The 14,796-nt window shown below is 37.4% G+C and overlaps 1 protein-coding gene across 1 annotated transcript in view; it reads left to right on the top strand.

Annotated features, from left to right (window-relative positions):
* BCAS3 (BCAS3 microtubule associated cell migration factor) overlaps nucleotides 1–14,796 on the top strand; it is a 512,946-nt gene that overhangs the window by 307,863 nt on the left and 190,287 nt on the right.

The raw sequence follows: 14,796 nt of genomic DNA, 5'->3' as shown, positions 1-14,796 counted from the left end.
CTTTGTTTATTTTAGATATTAGGTCCCTATTGGAGGGACCTATTACTTGCAAATATATTTTCCCATTCAGATAGCTGTCTCTTTACCTTGTTGGCTATTTCTTTTGCTGAGCGGAAGCTTTTTAGTTTGATGTAGTCCCATTCATTTATTTTAGCTTTTACTTCCCTTGCTGTTAATTTTTTATTTATATTTATTTTGCCCTCATACTTACCTTGTATTAATTGCTAGTGATTGAAGTTTTGAAATATAGATGATTTCTTCACTTGATCTTAGCCAAAAGGCTGAGAAGCGGCCTTAAAGATTATACATTATTCTCCTCAGAGTTACAGATATATTCTGAAAATTTGGATAGCTTTATAAAAAAAATAATTTTAAAGGTAATTTTTTTCCCTTTCCCATATTTTGACTTGCTCCTTTTAAGGGAGTGTGATGAAGTTATAAAGATATTTGTGATCTGGCCTAAAGAGGTTTGCAAATACTGTTTCCATATTTGTGGTTTTGGTGTTTCCTCTTACATACGTGCCTTCCTTCTTCAGTTTCTTATTCTGTCAAGAGAGAGAATTGGCTTCCCCATTTGATTATTGCGCCTATATCGTACGGGCTCAGTAGGGGCTTTGTCTATAGCAGAAACCATAATGTCCAGGAGGAGTTGGTGATCTAATTAAGAAATTGCCTACGAATGATTTCTGTGTGGACTGCTTATCAAAAAGATATAAATGCTATTATTGACAGTTTCCTAGATATCAAATGCGACACAGTTTCATGTGAGTAGAAGTCACCATGCTCCATATTCTAAGGGGTATAAAAAAATGAAAAAGGCATGCTGCTCCCTGACCCCCAGAAACTTAGAGTTCAAGTGATAAAAAAGAAAAACTAGGACCATAATACAAGGCAGATCAAGTCTTCTCAGAGTACAAAGGAGAGAAAGTTTAGTTCTATCTGGGGAGATCTGAGAAAGTTGTGGGGGGAAAATGCCCTTTAAGCTAGAATTTGAGGAAGAGAGAGAATTTTGATAGGTGAAAATTGAAGAAAGGAATTCCTATTGGCAAAAAACAAAGGCACCGAAGCATACACATAATGGACTAATTTGAGAACAAACTGGAATCTGCTTTGAATATATAGGAAGGGATATGTGAGGGGAAGTTGTGGAAGACCCAACTATCTAGGGAGGTTAGGACCAAACTGTAAAAGGAAAGTGCAGGTGGAAAAGTTGGAACTGGGGACAAGGAATGGAAGGTTTTTGAGGTAAGTTGATGAGTTTAGGAAGATTATTCCAGCAGCAGGATTGAATAGATGTGGGAAAGACTAAAGAAAAGTAATCCGTTAAGTGGTTATCTCAATCAAACACCTAACCAGGTAATCACACCAAGAGAGACTTGATTTGGAAAGCCACATAAAAGTTGCTAATCTTTTTTTGTTTTGTTTTGTTTTCTGGAAAAATAGCACTTTGGCATTTGGCTGTTTTAGAATAGCCTTTATATAACTTTGGAATGCAAAAGAGAGAAAAAAATACTCTCATTAAAAAGTCAGTGAAAAACTTCTAGTTCGTGATTTTTTAGTTAATAAATAAGTATATAATTCTTACCTAAAACTTTTATATCAGGTCTCTTCCTGAAGAACGACATTGTGCACATTACAGATTGTAACATAGTGGTTCGATAGTGCATGACTTAAGATACATTTTGTCCTAATCCGCAAGTGTCCTGACAAACGTTAAGTAAGCAAAAAGCATACCTCCCCGTGCCCTTTGCTCATCCGAGTGATTTTTTCAAAAGAATAATACTGAAATAGTGCAGGCATGAAGCCAAGTGACAGACCCATTGCCGCCACTGCTACTTTTCATTATCAGTGCTATCACTTCTCTTTGCTTTACTCTGGTTCACCTGTACAAATGTAGTGGGCTGGTTCCTTTAGTCAAGGTAATGAGCATCCCTTCCCCTCCACTCTGAGTCCTTACACTGGTATATAATTATTATATTCTTCAACCAAGGGCCTTTACACTTGTGTATGCAACATTTGACTTTTTTCAAGATCGACAGTGTAAACAGGTTGAATCACCTATGTTTTAGATTATGAACTTATTGAAAATTCCCATTAAACAATTGTACTGAAATACTCGAGTTCTTAAGGGAAGTTAGTTGAGGGTACGATTTATAAAAATGGAATATTTTTACCCTCATTTCCTCCTTCATTTTATCCTTTTCACCACAAACATAGCCTTTCTCATTACTGTTATCACATTTAAGAGTGTCTTGCTTAATTTAAAAAATTAGCTACATTTATTATTAAGGTTCTTGGCTAAGCACTCGGTATATATTATTACGTTTAATCTTAACAATTCTGTGAGTAGTTATTTTTATTCCAATTTTAGAATGAGGATACAGAAACTCAAGTTATATATATAATTTGTTCAAAGACACAAAGTTAGTAATTAGCAGAGCCAGATTTAAAACCAAATCTGTATGATTAAAGCTAATGTCTTAATCACTAGCAGCAGATCCTTGGATAACATCATTTCGTTCAATGTCATTTCGTTATAACGCTGAAGAGAAAAATCAATTCCTGGTTGGGGCCACAGTCTGTGTATGGAGTTCACATGTTCTCCCCATCTGTGTGGGTTTTCTCCAAGGACTCTGGTTTCTTCCCACATCTCAAAGATGTGCATGTTAGGGGAATTGGCGTGTCCAGTTGTCCTAGACTCAGTGAGAGAGAGAGAGGGAGTGAGGGAGGGAGAGTATGGCATACCCTGTAATAGAAGGGCGTCCTGTCCAGGGTGCGTTCTCACCTCGTGCCCGAAACTACTGGGATAGGCTTTGGCCACCCATAACCTTGAACTGGGATAAGTGGGTTATTTTACTTGTTTTTATTAATCTTTCTTAATTGTATGTATAGTTCACATTTATTTCCATGTTTAATATTAGAAGTGTTTGGAGTCTCTCTCTTTAGAAGTTTGGTGATGTTTTTGTGACCAGAAATACACTGTAGGACTGTAACTCTTTATGTCAATTAACCTATGGTAAAACTGGTTTCATTTTACATTGTTTTGTTTAAAGTTGGTGTACAAGAATCTATTGATGACATGAGTGAAGACTTGCTGTACTTCCTTGACCACTGTGCCTTCCTTGGTGCCAGATGATGTGACTCCACTTTTGGTAATGGAGAAACACTGGTCCAAAGGGGATATTTGCATAGAAGAGTCATAGAATTTTAATGATGAAAGGGTATACAGAGGTCATCAGCCCTCATATAAAACAAAAGTCCTGTGTATTTAAGAAGTGTCTTTATTTAACTAGATTCATATAGTGCTCTGCGTAGTAATAGTACTAGTGACAACATCTTTGGGGGCAGGGAGTTAATTGTAATAAAAAATTGATTTGTGGGTGGAGTTGAGGGTAGAAAGAGGCAGTCCGTTTGGAATGTACTTAGAGGAGCTCTGCTTTTTCATATTCTGTGTCTGATTTGATGACATCTGGGATTTGCTTCAAACTAATGCAAGAGGAGGAAAGTGTAGGTGCATGGGGCAGCACTGGCCATGGTTTGACGGTTGTTGGGTTGTGTGATAGATGTTTTATTATATTTTTCTGTCTATTTCGGTGAATGTTCAAAATTCTCCATAATAAAAAGTTCTTAAATTTTTATTTGAAAGCACTGTTTTCATGATTTTGTAGTGGTTAGATTATATATATGTTTTGTTATCCAAAATTCTCTTGGATGTTTTAGTCAAAGAAGCATATTTTTTTCCTGGCATTCGTTCATGTGTAGAATCTCCTTCATTTCTTTTTCTCATTATTTGTTAAAGAAAAAATTCAACATTTTCACTACTAAAGGTGAAGTTAACTGTCAGCTGCCTAGATGGCTGCAGTACTGATATAATTTATCTAATTTCTCTTATGAGTAACTTCTCTTTGACATTATTTTTGAACTCAGACTTGCTTGCATTGTTCTTGTTAGTTAAAAAAAAAAAAAAATCGCTAGGATGTACTTAGTAATTGGAGTCAGCTGCACTTAAGACTTTTCGGCCAGACTGTTATTTTAGCCTTCACTAGTAGGGTTTTTAACACCAGTTTGACCTTACTTTGAAACATTCTCAAAATACCATACTCTAATATCAATTTATATACTTTCATATTAAGGCAAGGCAGAGTCCCTGGGGAAAAAATAATGAAAGTCTTACTTACTACAAATACAGGAATAAAGGTAGATTTTCTAATATTTTTTTTTTTTTTAAAGAAAAAAAGGGAAAGACTTTGGATAAAGTTATTTTGGGGGGAGGAGGGTGGTTAGGGCATAATGCTTACAAATGCATTCCAAGTATACAAGTGACAGAAAGATAGGACACCTACAAATTAGGTGGGCTGATTCCCTTGCCTGAGTGCCTTACTGCTGCTTGAGGATACAGACTGAATCCTCTGTTCATAGCATAGCAATGAATTTGTTTCTGAATGCTAAATACTAAGTTTGTATAACATTATACCGGTTATATTTTAGACAAGCAAAGCTCAAATTTTAGAAATATTTTTTTTCTGAAAATAAGTGCTATGTTTTTGTTCATTCCAGTGGAAGACAGTTTCCTGACTCCTTTCTCTCTTTGCTTTTTGCCATTGTCCCTAATTTTCGGCCACTAGTAAACTCCCATCTGGTAGAATGGCAGAGTGAAGTTAGGACAAGAATCTATCAATGATATGGACCTGCAAATCCATATAAGGTAACTGGACTCCCTCCCATCTCTTCTGAGCCATCTATGGGTGTGTCTAGATACCACAGACCCAGTGCCTGTGAAGACCTGGAACATTCCAGACAATAGCTGGAACTTGTTTTCTTGAGCTATATATAGGAATTGAGCAAGTGTTTTATAATGAAATATCCCTTCAGGCAACTCTGCATGTTCTGGTGATGCAAAATCCTTGGGTACCCAGTAAGCAGTCCTTTTTAAGTTTAAAACGTTGGCTACTTTATTTCTCTTACCTTTTTTGAAAGGTTCAGCTCAATAGTCTTCATAAAATAATAAAATCTGTGAAAGATGAAAATTTTAAAATGGTTGATCCTCAATAGCTTTAAAAAAAAAACCTCATTCTTTAACAACGCAGTCTTTCTCTACATGATCTTGAACTTTATGTTCTTGAGCTTTTAAGTTTGCTTTAATTAACCCTTTATTTTCTTGCCTTCCCCAAGGCAACTATTGGAATTGTTTTTGAGTTGCTGAGGAAGCGAAAGGTCAAAGATAATTTCTTAGTAAGTTGATTTACATCAAAGAATTACTTCATATAGATTAACGGAAATAATGATACTGGTAAGATTTCCAGACCAGGGTCATTACAACGTTTTGAGTAGGTCCTCAGTGACAAATTGCTGTAAACCTGTTTGGCTCACCACCACAAGGTTTAAAACATAAAAATATCAAAGTGTTTAAATTTTTCTTTCTGTTTCCTTATCAGAAATATTCATTTAGACCATAACAACTGTTAGAACAAGATAACAACTCCAGGCCAGCTGTCAAATGTTTACCATTATCAAAACTCTCCCTGGAGGGAGATGCAACTTTGGCTCGCCTCACCGGCAGTAATTTAATTTTTCCTTCATTCTGACTCGGAAATGGCAGCATTTTTCAAAGCTTCCTCCCACTGATGGCTGAAATTTTCCTTGTGAAATGATTTCCACCAGTCTTGAATCTTTCTTGTTTCTGCCGTCTTCACCTTTGCTGATGGTTCTGCAACTCATCACCAGCTATGCAAACTGACAGTTCACATCCTGGGGCAGCAGCGGGGTCTGGCCTGCAGAAAGGAGCAGCCTGACCAAATTTACGCTCACAAGATCTCTTAATTCACAAAAGCATTTGCTCTAGTTCCTGTTCTCTGCTGCAGGGGCTACGGAGAGGGAGTGGGGGTTGGGGCTGGACCATTGGGAGAATGTTCTGAAGAGAAGAGAGGCTCTCTTCACACTCTACTGAGTACACAGACTTTGGAGATGAAAAACAGACGGAGAGAGGCATTTCCAACCATCTTGCTGATCTGTGCGGGAGTTCATTGAACTGTACAGCATAGCACCAGACCCTTGTGTCATTGGATGTTACTTTTAAAAATTGTTCTTAAATGTTCAGCACAAACACCGCCCCCCCCTTTTTAACTTAAGTTGACAAAGGATATAAAAATTAAAGACAAATAAAAAGATAAATATTGCAGTGAAAACGACCAGAAATCGCTTTCCTCTCTGGAGAGTTCTGTTTAATATGAAAGTCCTCTTAACAAGAGTGGACAGAGGAAGTTTTAGGTTCGATTTGAAATTCATGTACATGACATATTTCATTTTTTTCTTCCCTCACAAATTTAAGCTCAGGCCACTTGTTTGCAGAAACTGCCAAACCTTCTCTGGCTTCTTCTAAGATACTCCTGGAATTTGAGTTTGCCTTTTAACTTCTCGATAGAGACATATTTTTGTCGTTTTCTCTGCAGCCCCTCAACTGCTCTACAGAGGACTCACTCCTCTCTGCACAGTCTGCTCCAGACAGACAGCTGGCACGTTACTGCTCCGTAGCACAAGGTCACTCATGTACTTTGTATACCAGTTTGGGTCAGTCTGAAAATTGCTTTCAAACACAGATTGTTCAAAATGACTGACTTCTTAGGTGTATTTCTACCCACTCCCTCCCCAGATGTCTAAAACGACCTAATCAAATTGGTAGGTTGTTTCTGAGGTTTTGAAAATGGAACTATAATTAAAGTAAAAATGAGAGAATCCTGAGGTAGAGAGGCAGATTTGAATTCTAGGCTTTGCTCTTCTACTGACTATGTTCTTCAATTTCTTTCCTTGTAACCCTCCCATTCACAGTAAAAGAATAGGATTATGGGTGATAACACAATCAAGTCCCTAATCTAGATCCCACTAATTCAGAATGTATGATTACACCGAACTGAAGTTGATCTTTGAACTGTCTGTAAAGTTTATTATGAAAACTGGTACTTTAAATATTTCAGAAGAGAACATTCACTTACTGAAGAAAATGAAAATGTCTCAAACACTTCTACTCATACAGTTAGTTGTATACAGCATTTCTAATTACAGGTGTTTCTTATGTCAAAGTAATTTTAACAGACTTCTGCCTCTCAACAGTATTCGTCTTAAATATGACTCACCTGTTTCATTGCTTGTGCCTGACCATTTCCCTAATGGCCTAACTGAGAGGTGTTTTTATATTCTCAATGATCCTTCGGAAATACACACTTGAGAAACTTACAACTTGGTTGAGGATGCAAATACCAACACAAGATAGTAGGCATTAGATTCCCAAGGAAGCATCATGAAAAGTAAGTGCTATAGAAATTTTAAATCAGTAGAGGTACTTGGAAGGTTTTGAAACATACATGTATAGCTCGTTTCCTAAACCTTCCAAATATATATAAACAAACACATGGACTTTTATTTTTATTATTCTCAGAACCGGATATAGTCTCTGCTGCATAAAATGTTTAGCTGATGTATATGAAAGCTCCCTCAATTTTGGAGTCAACTGATTTTATTTGGTGTAGTAGTTCTTACGATACCTACCTTTTATTGAGTACTTACTATGTACCAAACATTATGTGCCAGACACTGTTCCAGACTCTGTTTTAAATTATTCATGGAGGACTCAGAAACTCGGGGGCTCTGATGGCAAGGTTTAGGCGATAGGGACTATAGCAAGTTACCTGTGTTTAAGGTGGCTGCCACAATTCCGATCCATGTCAAAATTGCAGAAATGAAGGCTTGACTTTGCCAGACCTTCCATTTCGTCAAGAGGGACAGGAAATTCACATTTCTATGGACATTTTCTGATTTTTAAAACAGTACAGGCCAAATAGAAGTTTGTGACTTTTACATTATACACTCAACCCCATTTTATTCTCATAACATTCCTCTAAAATGGGTATAATTGTTTGTAGTTGCCCACTTTCAACACAGCTTATAAGTAGCAAAAGTGAGATTCTTCTACCTCAAGTCTGAGTCCAAAAACTGTGGTGGTCCTGTGTGGTAGTCTCCTAGACTCGTGGGAGTGGTGCTAGGGAAAGTATTGGCTGTTTGGTCAAAGCCAGGCCCTTAACAAAATCATCACATCATGCACTACTGTACTGTCAAGTAGCATCTCTGTCATTATTGATGGAGAATTAATTATAACATGAAGGTATTGGTGGCTGTAAATATCACAAAAATAAAAGCTCTGTTGCCTTTGCTGCAGATTTATTATTTCAACCTTGTACTTCTAGAAAAGCTACACAAATACTCTGAGTTGTTCAAGTTTCACAAAGAATGGCAAAAGTATGAGTGGCAATTTTACAAGGCCTGATCTTGCTAGAGAGAGAGGAGAAACCCATAGTTCTCTGGATCTACTAAATATTTAATCACTTTTGTTAAAATTCTAAATGAACTTTGTGGCCTGAAGGAGTTAATGTACCTCCACAAACCTGCCTTCAGCTGGTAAGATCAGACCCATTGTTATTATTATATACAGCTGTAAAAAGCTGGTTACATAGCATAAATTGCATTGAAACACTTAGGCCACAAGATTACTCAAGAAGAATTGTATTGCTTGTTCAGTCATATATTTTGATCTTTATTGCTAGTAGTTTATTCTCATGAGAGCTGGGGATTAGCCTTGCTTTTAATGTAAAAAGTGTATCTATGAGGGTAAAAATATAAAATGAAAATAGATTTTTAATGGCAACCTTGGTTCTTAGCATTAATTTTACATGCATTTTTCATTCTGAACTTTTAAACAGTTTTGAGAAACATATGAGAGATTTGTGAACAGGGCAAGAGAGGGTCAAATGTATCAAATCCTTGGATTCCAGCAAATGTAGGATTTGTGGAAGAGCAGAGAAGCACACATGTGTTGGGAATGTAAATTAAAATAAAACCTCACTTTGTGGAGACTGAGAAGTGAGTGCACCGCGTTATGGCGAATGCCTTCTGAGGCGTTTGTCTTCTCAATAAATTAACCAAATATTAAAATAAACATTAATTTTATCAGTCTGCATTTTTTTTTCTCTCTGGATGAAAGTGTTTCAGGAAAAATCATAAAAGAATCTATGGTAGCTCAGAGAGGTTAAACTCAACAGTTGTTTTCTTTGAAGTCCCTGGCCATGAGGTTAATTGCCAAAACTGCTTGTGGAAAAGGTGGTAACAATTTAACAAGACTGTACAACTGCAGAGACTTAGATGAATATCAGGTGTTTGCAGATGTTTTTTCCTAACAGGAAAGGGGGTGGGGAGGAGAAGAGGAACAGAATGAGAAACAGGGAAGAGAGAGGCCTGAATAAAGTCCCAACTAAACAGCCAATAATTCTTTGTTTGCTTAGCCAATCATCCTGTAATTGGCCAGGAGGTTAATAGGAGTCTATTGATTGGTCAGGAGGAGTGCTTACTGTGGCTATTTTTACAGTATGCTCCCTGACAGAAGGCTGCAATTACTGGAGCTCTCATTCCCACTCTTTAGGGCCATTGCTGCCCTGATTTATGAAACCTGATCAGGTTGCCGTTGGCAATTTATGTTTTAAGTGTTGCCTTCTGGGTCTTTGCTGCTTATGGGTCGGTGTGCTATTTCTCATCATTTATTGTGGTCATTTGAATAAGTAAGCTTATTTATGGCTTATTGAAGTAGGAATACATTAAAAATAATAACCACCACCCACGTGGACTGAAAAGTGGGAACAACCATACAAGATGTGTGATAGAGCCCTACCTTCTCTAGAAGCAGAGATTCTGCTACCAGCATAGAGTTTATAATAGATCAAGAAATAAAATAATCTAGTCCTTTCTTCATCTGCCTTCAACAGACATGTTTCTTAACTCTCCTCATCAATTTGCACTTACCGATATTGATTACACTTGGATTTCTTTTGTGTAACTTCTAATCATCAGACGTGGTCACCGATATTTTAGACTTAAGGAATCTGAGGCCACGTTGAAATGTCTTTGACCGTCCAGACTACTTCAGTAGCCTGTGACAGGGCTCTTCTGTCTTAACCCATCCTCACCTGGTCCTGACCTTAGCTTTATTAATAAGGCACTTACCTCAACATTTCATTTCTCAACTTGTTAAACTTGACTGTAAATCCTTCCATTACTCAAAATCTTGGTTTTCCACCTTTGCTCAAGCTCTCTTTGTAGTTTAGAGTTCCCTGGGTGCCCAGTTGAAGGGGAGTAAATCTCTACTGATGATAAGGGCTTTGAGCCACAGATTTCTGGGTAGCCACATCTAGACAACTGGATCTCACCTGTACCCTCAACTTGTCACTTAAAGCCATGGTGGCCACAACTTCTACTGCAACTGTCACTACTTCCTCTTGTTTCTCCTACTTTTTAAATTTTACTACTACTGTATTTAAAAGTATATTAAGTACTTTTGCATGTCCTCTCATTGCTTCTAAAGAGCTCCATCATTGAGCATCCGTATTTTGAATGACTGCTCTATTCCAGGCACTCTTGCGAGTGCTGTGGATACAGCAGTGATGACAGTAGACCACAGCCATGCCTGACGATCATGCTCCCGAAAACGTGGTGAATGTTCTTAAGATCCACTGAACTTTCTGGAAGAAGCGTGAAAAACACCACTCCCACAATGAGACAGTACAAGAAAGGCTAGGATCTTCTGTATACGCAAAGAAAGTGACATTATGACAAGAAGCAGAGTGGTTGTGGTGGGTAAACTAAGTCGATTTTTGGGAAAAGGCTAAATCTACAATGAAGGTGGTGCTGAGGTTTGAAAACTTTGAGCCCAACTGCAGATCTCAGAGAATGTTGGCTAGTAAGAGATGCAAGCATTTTGAACTGGGAAGAGATGAGAGAAAGGACCAAGTGATCCAGTTCTAAGCTACCTGTTTCATTTTATTATAAAGAGTGTAAAATTTTAAGGTTTTGTTTTTCTAAAAACCCAACTATCCCAATTTTGCAGATTTCTGGTCATTTTCCTTTTGGAGAGAAAGGTACCCTCTAGTTTGGTGGGTATACCTCCCTCTACAAAACAGTGAAACATATGATTGGCCCACCTGAGGCAAAGGATCTACAAACAGCCTCCCAGAGATTGTTTTTTTGTTTGTTTGTTTTTTGTTTTTCTGTAAGGAAACCACTTACTATGAAACTGTTGTTATTTGTGCTGTCTGGACATGGCAGGAGATAATGCCTTTCCTTCTTCTGTTAAAATTTTTCTTCTGTCATCCTATTCTAACAATTTTTCTCATCCTCCTGAGCTCCCTATAGCTCAAAAGAACTTCGATGGTTTTCTCCCCTCTCTGTTAATTGTACACGGAACTCTCTCTCTCTTGCTGTTGCTTCTGCAAATAAGAGTGTCCTTTATCTGCCCAAAGCCCTTATTACCTCACTTTAGAAGTTCAGTCTGATTGTGATTCCATCTTTTATAAGAGTCTTTCAATTATTCTGACTAACCTCTCATTACCATAATGTCACCATGTAGGAGAGTGTTAACCTGACCCGTCTCTCAGCGTGCCAATTATGGTTCAAGTAAAGCAAAATGTTAGTAGCTAAATCTCCTAGGAAGGTCGTCTGCCACCAGTTCCACTGGACTTTGAGACTGTCATTCACTCTTGCCTTTCTCCCTGGTTTGTATCTAGGCAAGACTACCCTTCTTCTCTGTTTTCTTGCTGTGTGATTGTTTCTATTATGAATATCACAGAGAAAGAGATGAGTGTGTGCTTAAAAGATCTAGCCTCACCTTTTTGCCCCCCCAGTGTAATGTGGCATTTCTGATTTACCTAATTTGAAATTCCTAAGAGAAAGTAGCTTGGTACTTCAAGATAGACTGACATGTTCTTCATCCTTTGCTTTTACCATCACCCCAAAATCTCAGAACCCCAGAGAAAGGTCCTTGAAATGTATTCTCTCCACCATTGCATGCCTTCAGAATCCTTACATTGGTTTCTTGTTTTCTTGTGTTTTTGCTAAACTTCACTGTTTACCTCATTCTTAACTTTTGTATCAGAACTCAACAGCATTTATAAGGTTCTTTAGTAACATGATGATGTCGGAACTTTTCCTATTTGTGGGTAGAATCTGCTACTGTTTTCCAAAGGAATTAAACAAACAACAACAACAAAAAAAAATGTGAACAATCCATGTTCTAAAACTAGCCAGTTCAAAGGTCTCTAGGTTTTAGTATCCTTTCACTGTTGATAAAGGAATTGTGAAAAAGGAGAGTAAACAGACAACAATCCATTCTTTAAGAGAAGGGAAGCAAGGGCTGAGTAAGTAAGCATGGTGTTCATTCTCTAGGATTATTTTGTTGCTTTGAAGGACCTCTCCTTTAGATATTTGTCACACTGCCTTCCTCCAGTTTTGTTTTCCTTTGTTTTGTTTTGTTTTAAGACAGCCATTCCCTTTGTTGGATGACCATGTAAAAAAAGGGAGGGAGAGAGGAAGTGAGGAAGTGAGGAGGAGGAAGAGGAAGGAAGGGAAGGAAGGAAGGAAAAGGAAGGAAAAGGAAGGAAGGAAGGAAGGAAGGAAGGAAGGAAGGAAGGAGGAAGGGAAAAGGGAGAGGAAGAAGGGCTCATGTAATGTGGTGATGAGTGATAGGGAATTGTGAACTGAGTTCGGGTGGAAATGTAATGTGATGGAGATATTTTGAAACTGGTGCCAGACTCAATGCCATGAGCCTTGGCATTCCTGGCCTTTTTGGGAGAACTCAGGGAGATTTTTTGGGTAAAAGTCTGTGATTTTGTTTTCATAGTTTAAGAACAAAACTGCAACCACTGACTTTCACATTCTTGAGAAACTAAAATATGACTTGGGTTAATCACTAGAATATTATTTAATGTGTTTAATGTAAAAAGGAGTAAAATTTATTGTGAATGAAAGTACTGGCACTAAATATAATTTTTATTTGAAGTATTCTTTTGATTGAATACAACTTTTTGTTTTGTTTTGTTTTTGGCTTGTGAAAGACAAAATAAATCATTTCAGAAATGTGTTCCTCTCTGCACTTTGCCTTGAAATTGAATATGGCAAAGTGACAAATAAACACTAGGGAGAATTTTTAATGAGACATTTCAGGCATCGCGGAAGGTTTGTACATGGTTCACTTGTGTGAGATGACCTAAACAAACTCATTTTACTATACAATAAAAAAGTGTAAGAAGCTTACATAGGATAAAAATGGTTCTTCATCCTAGAGCATGTATTAAAGAAACTTTGACAGTAAAAAATTAATGAACATACAGTTTTGTATGAATTTTGGTGAAAGTTATCAGAAACAAATAGTAATGGGCCTACTAAATTGATATATTTATAGGAAACTTGAATTGGGGCAATAATTTTGTCCTGAGGCGTTGGTGGCATCATCAAGTATTTGTGCTTTATTCCTAGATGTATTGCTTTATCAACAGAGGTGAACATTTGTATTCAGAAATGGAAAATTCACACTTAAATCTTGTTTTTGTCTATTTAATCAAGCTCAAATTACACGTTAAGAGTGTTGGCCAAAAAACAAACAAACAAACAAAAAACGCTACAGAAAAAGTGTAATATTTAACTTGAATCTTAATTTAAATTTGCCACCCAAGGCTTAGTTTTTACATCTGTCTGGAGGCAAACACCTCTGGTATTTGTCAATAAGCAAAAGAAAAATATTGGCTTTCAGATAACAGGCATTTGGTGAGCTGGCGACAGTCGTGCAAGCGAGAATGTTCAAATGATTTCAGCTCTTTCTAGCTTCATTATGTCAGGCTGGCAGATCACATATGGCATTATGGAAATCAGCAAATGAAAACCATATTGATCAGCGTTGAGAACAAATGTAAAAAAGGTGGTCTTGAGGAGGAGCCCAGGAGAAGAATGCTTTCCTGGTCAACCTGATAGGCCCTTGTTAAGGCCTTTTAATCATTTATTAACGTAACCCTCCTTCTTCCCTTTCCACTCAGATTACCTCAGCCACAGAGCATCCTGCTCCATTTATCTTTTAATGTTTCCTTTATTTAATTTATTTTTAAGCTCTAAGTTATACTCTGATTTCAGAATTGAGTTTTACTTTTCATGGGATTGTTTTAAGTGACTTAAATGACTTTTCCCAACAAGCTCACCAGGCATTCGAAGGAAGAAAAGCATTTGCTGAGGTTCACCTATCAGCAAATAATTTACTTGGTATGCATCACAACCAAAAGCAGAGAGACAGAGACAGTCAGCCAGACGCGTTTAAAAAAAAAAAAAAAAAAAAGCAAAATCTGAGTTGTTCCTAAACTTAATTCTCTGGTTAAGGTTTGGGTCAGTGTTTCAATTTTCAGGTCTTTTTTTCAGGGTTTGGAATTTAGCCTGGTAAAATTACTTCAGGTCTAAAACCGGAATCTCGGGCACCTTTCTTTCTCCTCTTCCTTCTATGACTTCAGCAGAAAGCTGGAGTTTTCTTTTATATTGTGACTTTAGAAGGAAAATTAGAGTAATGTTCATTTTCCCTAAGTGAGATAGAGACACGGAAGTCTGTGGTTTGTGGAGGATTCTGTTGTCCTTGAATGTTCTCACCTGAAATGCATCTCGGCTTTTTGTAGGTTTCCTGCCCTTCCTAAATCACATTCAAAACATAGGTTTGAACAGGCTTGCTTCTCTCCCCGCCTCTTCCCTTCCAGCTTTTGCCTCCCCTTACACTGTTATGTCCAGGTTCATTTGGTAAGAAATTTCAAAGCTGTTTTTTCATACGGAACTGTGTCCTTTTGTAGTTGATAAGTAACCTGTGGATGTGATTCTTTGGAATATTAATTATTATATAACAATAATTGTTTCTACTCTGATTAGGGCATAAATCCCTCTAGAAAGAGATTCACA

The sequence above is a fragment of the Pteropus medius genome, unplaced genomic scaffold, assembly GCF_902729225.1.
Source record: "Pteropus medius unplaced genomic scaffold, Ma_sr-lr_union100, whole genome shotgun sequence".
Classification (NCBI taxonomy): Eukaryota; Metazoa; Chordata; class Mammalia; order Chiroptera; family Pteropodidae; genus Pteropus; species Pteropus medius.
Note: the sequence above shows the minus strand (reverse complement) of the source record. Positions and strands in the feature narration are given on the sequence as shown.